Below are 12,249 nucleotides of genomic sequence, written 5' to 3'. Positions count from 1 at the left end.
TATTGTAAGTCGAAGACTACCTGTATTGTTTTTCTCATAGGGATGACAAATTAGATTTTTGAAAGCGAATAATTACAGATTAAGCATTTGCATACAGGTAATCCTCTAGTTCCGCGTAACAGAGTGAGCTCCCGTTACTTGTCCCAGCTTCTGCCAACCTAGCAGATCAAAAGCACGTAAAAAATACAAGTAGAAAAAAATAGGGACCACCTTTGGTGGGAAGGTAACAGCGTTCCATGTGCCTTTGGCGTTTAGTCATGCCAGCCACATGACCACAGAGACATCTTCAGACAGCACTGGGTCTTCAGCTTTGAAACAGAGATGAGCACCGCCCCCTAGAGCCGGGAACGACTAGCACATATGTGCGAGGGAAACCTTTACCTTTACCTTTAATCCTCTAGTTACAACCATCTGCTTAGCAACATTCAAAGTTACACCGAAAAAGTGCCTTATGATTTCACACTTAACAACCACTGCGGCATCATTAGAGAAACATTACGAAAATTTGGAAGATTGGCAACCAGTTTGTATTTATAGCACAATTATAGCATCCTGAGATGATGAGCTCACCACCTGTGACCTTCCCAACCGGTTTCTGACAAGCAAAGTCAGTGGAGGAAACCAGATCCATTCACAATGCACGATTGACTTAGCAGCTGCAGGGATTCACTTGACAATTGTGGCAAGAAAGGTTGTAAAATCTGACATCATTCACTTAACAACCATCTTGCTTTGCAATGGAAAGTCTGGCCCAGACTGGGGTCATAAGTCAAGGACTAGCTGTCAAGCAGGAACAGACAAATTGCATGAAGCAGCCAATGGCATTTTGCTGACCTGAGACCCACAATTGTCTTTTTTTCTTTGGAAGTGGAATAAGCCAAAACGGATATAGGTAGTCTTCGACATACAACAATCCATTTAATGACCGTTCAAAGTTACAACGGCTCTGAAAAAAGTTGGCAACTGACTCATATTTTATGAGTGTCCCGGGGTCATGTTCAAAGTTCAAAGCCTTTATTGTCGTTGTACATCATGTATACAACGAAATTGGTTTAGCCTCTACTGATGCCGTCCATACAAGAATACAAGACAATATGAATAATATAAAGCAGGGGTCTCCAACCTTGGTCCCTTTAAGACTTGTGAACTTCAACTCCCAGAGTTCCTCAGCCAGCTTTGCTGAAGTCCACAAGTCTTAAAGGAACCAAGGTTGGAGACCCCTGATATAAAGAATAATCCTTAATATATAATATAACAACAGAGTTGGAAGGGACCTTGGAGGCCTTCTAGTCCAACCCCCTGCCAAGTCAGGAAACCCTACACCATCTCAGTCAGATGATTATCCAACATTTTCTTAAAAATTTCCAGTGTTGGAGCATTCACAACTTCTGCAGGCTCCTATACAAGGAGTTAGGGAAAAAAACTAGTCATACGTTTCCATATGTACATCATATTCTCAAGTATGTACATCATATTGATGTGATATGCACATATCATGATGTGATATGCACATATTGATGTGATATGCACATCATATGATGTACATCATATTCTCATATTCTCAATAAGCTCAAACTGCCCAAGGAGCTGCTGATTCAGTTCTACAGAGGAATCACTGAGTCTGTCTTTTGCACCTCTATAACTGTCTGGTTCGGTTCTGCAACTCAACAAGAAAAACACCGACTTCAGAGGATAATTAGAACTGCAGAAAAAACAATGGCTACCAACCTGCCTTCCATTGAGGACCTGTATACTGCACGAATCAAGAAGAGGGCCGTGAAAATATTTACAGATCCCTCGCATCCTGGACATAAACTGTTTCAACTCCTACCCTCAAAACGACACTATAGAGCACTGCACACCAGAACAACTAGACACAAGAACAGTTTTTCCCCGAAGGCCATCACTCTGCTAAACAAATAATTCCCTCAACACTGTCAAACTATTTACTGAATCTGCACTACTATTAATCGTCTCACTATAACTTGTTGCTAGCAATCCTTATGATTTATATTGATATATTGACCATCAATTGTGTTGTAAATGTTGTACCTTGATGAACGTATCTTTTCTTTTATGTACACTGAGAGCATATGCACCAAGACAAATTCCTTGTGTGTCCAATCACACTTGGCCAATAAAATTTCTGTTCTATTCTATTCTATTCTATATTCTGTGCAACATGTATATTACTCTTATTATATTATTACCCTGTTTCCCCGAAAATAAGACATCCCCTGATAATAACCCCAATCGGGCTTTGGAGCGCATGTGCTAAAATAAGCCTCCCCCCGAAAATAAGCCCTCCCTAAAAATATTTAAACACAGAGCTGGAAATCAGGTAAGAGGGCAAGAGGAGCCCCATCTTGCTCTACATGCCCCAAAATAATAAGACCTCCCCGAAAATAAGGCCAAGCGCTTATTTCGGGGTTCAAAAAAATATAAGACAGTCTTATTTTCTGGAAAACATTTTTTGCATCCTGCTGATAAGCAAAGTCAATGGGGACGCCAGATTCACTTAACAACCGTGCCACTAACTTAACAGCTGCAGGGATTCACTTAACAACTGTGGAAGAAAGGTTGTAAAATGGGATAAAATTTACTACTCTTCCCAATCGTGGATCAGTACCGGTCCATGGCATGCCAGGTCTGCACAAACAAGCGAAGCCCATCCACAGGATGCAGGCAGCACACGAAACACACCCTCTGATCCATGAAAAAAACTCATTCCATGGAACCAGTCCTTGGTGCCCAAAAGATTACGGGCTGCTGTCCTACGAGCCTGAAATTTATTTTATTCTGCAGTTGTTGGAATCATCAGAAGGAGATATTATAAACGCAGCCCGGAAAAAAAGCATTCTCATGAGAACAGGTTGAAGAACTGCATGTGTTTTATAAATGAGGCAGAAATCACAGTGATGGGATAAAATACCATCCACTTTATGTGAATCAAGATCCACGTGAAATGTTAATACTACTTTATAACACCTTGGTAAGGCCGCACTTGGAATGCTGCATCCAGTTTTGGTCGCCACGATGTAAAAAAGATGTAGAGACTCTGGAAAGAGTGCAGAGAAGAGCAACAAAGATGATTAGGGGACTGGAGGCTAAAACATATGAAGAATGGCTGCAGGAACTGGGTATGTCAAGTTTAATGAAAAGAAGGACTAGGGGAGACATGATAGCAGTGTTCCAATATTTCAGGGGTTGCCACAAAGAAGAGGGAGTCGGGCTGTTCTCCAAAATGTCTGATGGCAGGACAAGAAGCAATGGGTGGACACTAATCAAGGAGAGAAGCAACCTAGAACTAAGGAGAAATTTCCTGACAGTTAGAACAATTAATCAGTGGAACAACTTGCCTACAGAAGTTGGAGGTGCTAGAGCATACAAAACATTTGCCAGACCAATTCTTGAATACAGCTCATCCGTCTGGAACCCATACCACATCTCTGACATAAACACAACAGAACGAGTCCAGAAATATTTTACTAGAAGAGTTCTTCACTCCTTCGAAAACAACAAAATACCTTATACCGACAGACTTGAAATCCTGGGATTAGAAAACTTACAACTCCGTCGACTTCGACATGACCTGTGTTTAACACACAAAATCATCTATTGCAATATCCTTCCTGTAAAAGACTACTTCAGCTTCAATCGCAATATTACAAGAGCAAAAAATAGATTTAAGCTAAATGTCAATCGCTTCAAACTTGATTGCAGAAAATATGACTTCTGTAACAGAGTTGTTAATGCTTGGAACTCATTACCTGACTCCATAGTCTCTACTCAAAATCCCAAAATCTTCAACCAAAAACTGTCTACTATTGACCTCACCCCATTCCTAAGAGGACTATAAGGGGCGTGCATAAGAGCACAAATGTGCCTACCGTTCCTGTCCTATTGTTCCCTTCATTATATCCAATTAATATAGTTGATGCATAATTTTAATTATATATATATATATATATATATATATATATATATATATATATATATATATATATATATATATATATATATATATATATATATTCTTCAAGCTATGCTGTTTTATCTATGACATTTGTTTGTGTATACTGTTGTGACAAAAAAAAAGTTTTTAAGAAGAGATCGGACAACTTGTCTGAAATGGTAGAAGTGTCCTACCTAAGCAGAGGGTTGGACTTGAAGACCTCTAAGGTCCCTTCCAACTCTGTTTCTATCCTATCCTATCCTGTCCTGTCCTATCCTATCCTATCCTATCCTATCCTATCCTATCCTATCCTATCCTATCCTATCCTATCCTATCCTATTCTGTTCTACATTATTTTCTGCTTATATATTTTGTAAATAAAGCCTTATCCTTCGGTATCTGTGCTCCTTCTTGCAGTATATGGAGGGGAGAGGAAGCCTCCAACTGGTCTTTTTCTTGAAATATGGAGTACAGGTAGTTCTTGACTTACAATTCTTTGTTTAGTGACCATTTGAAGTTACAACAGCACTGAAAAAATTGACTTATGACCATTTTTTTACACGACTGTTGCAGCATCGCCCATGGTCACCTGATCAAAATTCAGATCCTTGGCAACTGGCTCATATTTATGATATTTATGACAGTGTCTCGGGGGGGTCATGTGATCCCCTTTTGTGACTTCGGTCAAGCGAAGTCCATGGGGAAGCCAGATCCTCTTAACAACTGTGTTACTTACTTAGCAACTGCAGTGACAACTATCACTTAACAACTATGGCCAGAAAGGTGAGAAATGGGGCAAAACTCCGGCCGGTGAATAGCGCAGGCTGGTAAAGCCTGTTATTAAGAACACAAAGCCTGCAATTACTGCAGGTTCAAGCCCGGCCCGAGGTTGACTCAGCCTTCCATCCTTTATAAGGTAGGTAAAATGAGGACCCAGATTGTTGGGGGGGCAATAAGTTGACTTTGTAAAAATATACAAATAGAATGAGACTATTGCCTTATACACTGTAAGCCGCCCTGAGTCTTCGGAGAAGGGCGGGGTATAAATGTAAAAAAAAACAAAAAAAAAACCTCACTTAATAACTATCTCGCTTAGCAATGAAAGTTTTGTACTGGATTATGGTCGTCGGTCATCCATAGGAGCCGTAAAGCCTTCTTGGAACATTCATATGGAACTTGTTTCATTGTTTGTGTATGTTTGACCTTGGCATTTGAAAAAAAAATCTCCCTGGCATGACTCCAGCCTAAGCAAGGAATACATATTGCTCTGTCCATCAGCCTTTTCTTCTGCAGGTCTACGAGCTTTCTTAGATTAGAGCCTTTTCATTTTCCTGGCACAGGTCCTGAATGTTTAACAACCGCAAGTTGTTTAAGTTGTTTAACGTTTCAATCTTGATTGCAGAAAATGTGACTTTTGTAACAGAGTTGTTAACGCTTGGAACACACTGCCTGACTCTGTGGTCTCTTCTCAAACTCCCAAAAGCTTTAACCAAAAACTGTCTACTACTGACCTCACCCCATTCCTAAGAGGACTATAAGGGGCATGCATAAGGGCACAAAAGTGCCTACCGTTCCTGTCCTATTGTTTCCTTTCATTGTATGTGCTTGTATATAATGTTGTGACAAAATTAAAAAAAAAAAAAGATGGTTAGAAAACCATCAGTTGGCCATCTCAGCATCAATTGTGTTGTAAATGTTGTACCTTGATGAACATATCTTTTCTTTTATGTACACTGAGAGCATATGCACCAAGACAAATTCCTTGTGTGTCCAATCACACTTGGCCAATAAAAATTCTATTCTATTCTATTCTATTCTATTCTATTCTATAATATCAACATACTGAAATGGGTTTCTTGGTTAAAGTTCTTCTCACACAGATATATTTAAAAAAACAAAATTGGAATAAAGTATATGTCAACTCTGAAGTGAACCTGCCTGAGGCCCTCTTCGAGGCTTCAGGGTTGCCACACTGCAGAAGAAAGAGATAGGGAGGGTGGGAACATAGATAGCTGAAGTTTTGTAGTTAGAACAGAATAGTTTCCTGTGGGAACCAAGGACATTCCAACAGGTGTCTGGAGAGAGGAGGAGTGGAGTAACCAAACAACTGGCCAGCACCTTGATTGGGCAATGTGACTGATTGTGTGGGGAAAGGGGAAACTTTCACTTTTTAATTAGGTGAAAACCATGGGAACTTTCAGAGTCGGTTTTCACTAGTTGTGCCAATATGATATCTCCAATGAAAACATTCTTTGAGGAATCTACCTACCTATATTGGAGTTCTGCTTTCTATGGGTGTATTACTTGGAACGCTGACAGTATGGTTATAAAGTATGTATGATGGCACAGTGGTTAGAGAGCAGTACTGCAGGCTACTTCTGCTGACTGCCGGCTGCCAGCAGTTCGGCAGTTCGATTCTCACTGCCTCAAGATTGACTCAGGCTTCCATCCTTCTGAGGTCAGTAAAATGAGGACCCAGATTGTTGGGGGAAATAGGCTGACATTTGTAAATCGTTCAGAGAGTCCTGTAGAGAACGATGAAGCGGTATATAAGTGTAAGGGCTATTGCTATTAGCTTGGGGACTTTAAAAGAAAATATAAAAAATAAAAACAGAGCAAAAGCAAATATATAAATCTGCTAATATATAAATGAATTTTAGGAAGAAAATAAAACTTCCTTACAGCTAGTCCTCAACTTACGACCACAATTGAGCCCAAAATTCACAACCAAGAACAGTTGTTAAGTAGTTTTGCCCCATTTTACAACTTTTCTTGCCACAGTTGTTAAATAAATCACTGGAATTTTGAAACTGTGTTTGTTAAGTGAATCTGGCTTCCCCATTGACTTTGTCTGTCAGAAAGTTACAAAAGGTGACCACATGATCTTGGGACACTGCAACCGTCACAAATATGAACTAGTTGACAAGCAACCTGAATTTTGATCAGGTGACTACGAAGATGTTGCAACAGTCATAAATGTGAAAAACGGTCATAAGTCACTTTTTTTCAGTGACGCTGTTACTTCAAATGCCCATTAAACGAATGATTGTAAGTTAAGGACTACCTGTATTTATCAATCTCTACAGCATTAGCTGTTAGAAGACCCAAAAAAAGGAAAGTTCGAAGGACTTTAAATTAAAAAGAAGAAAGCAGATAACGCCACTGATTTTTGTCTTCGTGCCTTGCTTGTGAATTTCTCCAAGAGAGAATCAGGAGGCTAGGATAGGATGGGGCAATATAGACCATCAAATTCTTCCTCCCCTAATTTATATATATATAAAAATCCAAATTAAACCTTTTCAGACAGACAGCTGCCCAGCCTTCCTTTGAAGCCTTCTGATGAAGGACACCCTCCTCCCTAAATCCCTAAATAACGGATCCCACTATCAAATTGTACACTGCGGTTACTCTAATACCCCTATAATTTAATTCTTTTATTCTATGTCTTGCACTTTTGGAACAAGGAAGAGTTGATCTTGACCTTCTTCTATGTGGCACCTTCTCAGACATGTGAAGAGGGCTGCTCTGTCTTCTCTTAAGGTGTTGATTGACCATTACCAAAAATAGCTTGCTAATTCTTTTTATACAGGAAGGTTCTGCTTGCTTCCCTATGCTTCCTTGTGTACTTATTCCAGGAACAGAGAAATGTAACAATTAGTTATTGAATCATTGCATAGAGACAAAATTCCCATTATTTGATATGAGTACAAGAGGTGATAGTCAGTCGGTTCAAACCGGTTCCAGCGAACCGGTAGCGGAAATCGTGATTGGGTCTGCTCAAGGCTCTATGCTGTCCTATTTAGGCACGTTTTTGAGGCCTGGCACATGCATGGAAGGAGCACACACCAGCAAAGTGCATGTGCAGAAGGCCGGGCACGTGTGTGGATATGGCGCATGCAAGCAAAGTGAGCGCTCACATTTTTGGTGCTGGGCGAACTGGTAGGTAAATTATGTTAATTCCACCTCTGATGAGTACCTGGTCCAATCAAATACTTCTAGGTTCCACATTGTTTACATGCAGGAGAGTTTCCCATTGTTTATAGAGTAGAACTGAAAATCCTTTAACACTCGGCTGATACTCAATTAGTTAATCTGTTGGCTTACCCAGATGAAAATCCAATAAGAGTTGCCTGCTTCAGGAGATAATGATCATAAGCAGATTTGCACTGTCACTTCTCCATATCTGCACATCATGTTCCTTATGTGTGTCAGTCAATGTATCATAATATGAATGGAGCCAGGACGCCAAAACCGAAATTGGGTGAACAAAGACAGCCCTACCATTAGGTACAATATACCAGAATTAGGCAGGAAATTGGACAAGACTGGTCACTGTTACATAAATAGCTCTATGAGCCACAGTGGTGCAGTGGTTAGAGTGCAGTACTGCAGGCTACTTCTGCTGACTGCTGGCTACCTGTAATTTGGGAGTTCGAATCTCACCAGGTTGAAAGCTGACTCAGCCTTCCATCCTTCCGAGGTGGGTAAAATGAGGACCCAAATTGTTGGGGGCCATATGCTGACTCTGTAAACTGCTTAGAGAGGGCTGTAAAGCACTATAAAGCAGTATATAAGTCTAAGTGCTGTTGCTATTTTTGTATCAAAAGTGTTATGTCCCCCTCCCCACTTCACAAAGCAAACGCCAAGACGTGTGTCTCCCAGTCTTTTTATTTGCTACAGACCTGGTTTTCTTCAGTTGAGGAAATACTTGGCAGTGACCGTGCAAAGGCCTGCCAAGTTCTGAGTCCGTTATCTCGTGTCCAAGATCCGTTGCCAAAACACACTGACAAAGTCCTTTAACCCTCCAACAACTGAACTGCAATGCACCCTTGGTAGCTTTTTTGTCCGTCACAAGGGCCACATGGCAGCTCCACCCACTTTTATACCCTGTGGGGTGTGGCTCAGTGACTCAGCAATCTCTGAGCCTGCCACACCTTTTTCTCTGCTGCGCACGCTTATCTTTCCGTCGCTGCCTCGGATCAATCCAGGATTGATGGTCAGCAGCTGGGACTTGAGGCGTTGCCAGGGAGGAGGAGGAGGAGGAGGAGGAGGGTGCGGAGAGGAGGCCTTGCTGGCTCCTCTCCCTCACTTTCAGGAGTCACTCTCCTCCATGGGAACAGGCTCAAGGGCCGGAGTCACAACGAAAAGCATGCAGCTCTCCAAAGTAATTTGTTACTGGGTTGGCTGGCTGGCAAAGGTTTCTCAAACCAGGGTTAGCACACCACAGGTAATTGGCTTACAATAGTTTATTCAGTGACTGTTTGAAGTGACAACTGAGAAAAGCGACTTATCATTGTTTTTCACACTTACAACCGTTGCAGCATCTCCAGGGTGACATGATCAAAGTTCAGATGCTTGGCAACCGACTTGTATTCATGATGGTTATAGTGTCCCAAAGTCAGCGACCCCTTTTGCGACCTTCTGACCAGCAAAGTGCATGTGCAGAAGGCCGGGCACGTGTGTGGATATGGCGCATGCAAGCAAAGTGAGCGCTCACATTTTTGGTGCTGGGCGAACTGGTAGGTAAATTATGTTAATTCCACCTCTGATGAGTACCTGGTCCAATCAAATACTTCTAGGTTCCACATTGTTTACATGCAGGAGAGTTTCCCATTGTTTATAGAGTAGAACTGAAAATCCTTTAACACTCGGCTGATACTCAATTAGTTAATCTGTTGGCTTACCCAGATGAAAATCCAATAAGAGTTGCCTGCTTCAGGAGATAATGATCATAAGCAGATTTGTACTGTCACTTCCATATCTGCACATCATGTTCCTTATGTGTGTCAGTCAATGTATCATAATATGAATGGAGCCAGGACGCCAAAACCGAAATTGGGTGAACAAAGACAGCCCTACCATTAGGTACAATATACCAGAATTAGGCAGGAAATTGGACAAGACTGGTCACTGTTACATAAATAGCTCTATGAGCCACAGTGGTGCAGTGGTTAGAGTGCAGTACTGCAGGCTACTTCTGCTGACTGCTGGCTACCTGTAATTTGGGAGTTCGAATCTCACCAGGTTGAAAGCTGACTCAGCCTTCCATCCTTCCGAGGTGGGTAAAATGAGGACCCAAAAAGGAAAGTTCGAAGGACTTTAAATTAAAAAGAAGAAAGCAGATAACGCCACTGATTTTTGTCTTCGTGCCTTGCTTGTGAATTTCTCCAAGAGAGAATCAGGAGGCTAGGATAGGATGGGGCAATATAGACCATCAAATTCTTCCTCCCCTAATTTATATATATATAAAAAATCCAAATTAAACCTTTTCAGACAGACAGCTGCCCAGCCTTCCTTTGAAGCCTTCTGATGAAGGACACCCTCCTCCCTAAATCCCTAAATAACAGGTCCCACTATCAAATTGTGCACTGCGGTTACTCTAATACCCCTATAATTTAATTCTTTTATTCTATGTCTTGCACTTTTGGAACAAGGAAGAGTTGATCTTGACCTTCTTCTATGTGGCACCTTCTCAGACATGTGAAGAGGGCTGCTCTGTCTTCTCTTAAGGTGTTGATTGACCATTACCAAAAATAGCTCGCTAGTTCTTTTTATACAGGAAGGTTCTGCTTGCTCCCCTATGCTTCCTTGTGTACTTATTCCAGGAACAGAGAAATGTGACAATTAGTTATTGAATCATTGCATAGAGACAAAATTCCCATTATTTGATATGAGTACAAGAGGTGATAGTCAGTCGGTTCAAACCGGTTCCAGCGAACCGGTAGCGGAAATCGTGATTGGGTCTGCTCAAGGCTCTATGCTGTCCTATTTAGGCACGTTTTTGAGGCCTGGCACATGCATGGAAGGAGCACACACCAGCAAAGTGCATGTGCAGAAGGCCGGGCACGTGTGTGGAGATGGCGCATGCAAGCAAAGCGAGCGCTCACATTTTTGGTGCTGGGCGAACTGGTAGGTAAATTATGTTAATTCCACCTCTGATGAGTACCTGGTCCAATCAAATACTTCTAGGTTCCACATTGTTTACATGCAGGAGAGTTTCCCATTGTTTATAGAGTAGAACTGAAAATCCTTTAACACTCGGCTGATACTCAATTAGTTAATCTGTTGGCTTACCCAGATGAAAATCCAATAAGAGTTGCCTGCTTCAGGAGATAATGATCATAAGCAGATTTGTACTGTCACTTCTCCATATCTGCACATCATGTTCCTTATGTGTGTCAGTCAATGTATCATAATATGAATGGAGCCAGGACGCCAAAACCGAAATTGGGTGAACAAAGACAGCCCTACCATTAGGTACAATATACCAGAATTAGGCAGGAAATTGGACAAGACTGGTCACTGTTACATAAATAGCTCTATGAGCCACAGTGGTGCAGTGGTTAGAGTGCAGTACTGCAGGCTACTTCTGCTGACTGCTGGCTACCTGTAATTTGGGAGTTCGAATCTCACCAGGTTGAAAGCTGACTCAGCCTTCCATCCTTCCGAGGTGGGTAAAATGAGGACCCAAATTGTTGGGGGCCATATGCTGACTCTGTAAGCTGCTTAGAGAGGGCTGTAAAGCACTATAAAGCAGTATATAAGTCTAAGTGCTGTTGCTATTTTTGTATCAAAAGTGTTATGTCCCCCTCCCCACTTCACAAAGCAAACGCCAAGACGCGTGTCTCCCAGTCTTTTTATTTGCTACAGACCTGGTTTTCTTCAGTTGAGGAAATACTTGGCAGTGACCGTGCAAAGGCCTGCCAAGTTCTGAGTCCGTTATCTCGTGTCCAAGATCCGTTGCCAAAACACACTGACAAAGTCCTTTAACCCTCCAACAACTGAACTGCAATGCACCCTTGGTAGCTTTTTTGTCCGTCACAAGGGCCGCATGGCAGCTCCACCCACTTTTATACCCTGTGGGGTGTGGCTCAGTGACTCAGCAATCTCTGAGCCTGCCACACCTTTTTCTCTGCTGCGCACGCTTATCTTTACGTCGCTGCCTCGGATCAATCCAGGATTGATGGTCAGCAGCTGGGACTTGAGGCGTTGCCAGGGAGGAGGAGGAGGGTGCGGGAGAGGGAGGCCTTGTCAGCTCCTTCTCCTGGCATGCAGCTGGAACTTGGGGCGGTGCCAGCGAGGAAGGTCCTGGCGAGGGAGGCCTTGCTGGCTCCTCTCCCTCACTTTCAGGAGTCACTCTCCTCCATGGGAACAGGCTCAAGGGCCGGAGTCACAACGAAAAGCATGCAGCTCTCCAAAGTAATTTGTTACTGGGTTGGCTGGCATAGCTCAAAGGTTTCTCAAACCAGGGTTAGCACACCACAGGTAATTGGCTTACAATAGTTTATTCAGTG

The sequence above is a fragment of the Ahaetulla prasina genome, chromosome 3 (genome assembly GCF_028640845.1).
Source record: "Ahaetulla prasina isolate Xishuangbanna chromosome 3, ASM2864084v1, whole genome shotgun sequence".
Classification (NCBI taxonomy): Eukaryota; Metazoa; Chordata; class Lepidosauria; order Squamata; family Colubridae; genus Ahaetulla; species Ahaetulla prasina.
The sequence above is the reverse complement of the archived record's forward strand: the minus strand, read 5'-3'. Positions refer to the sequence as shown.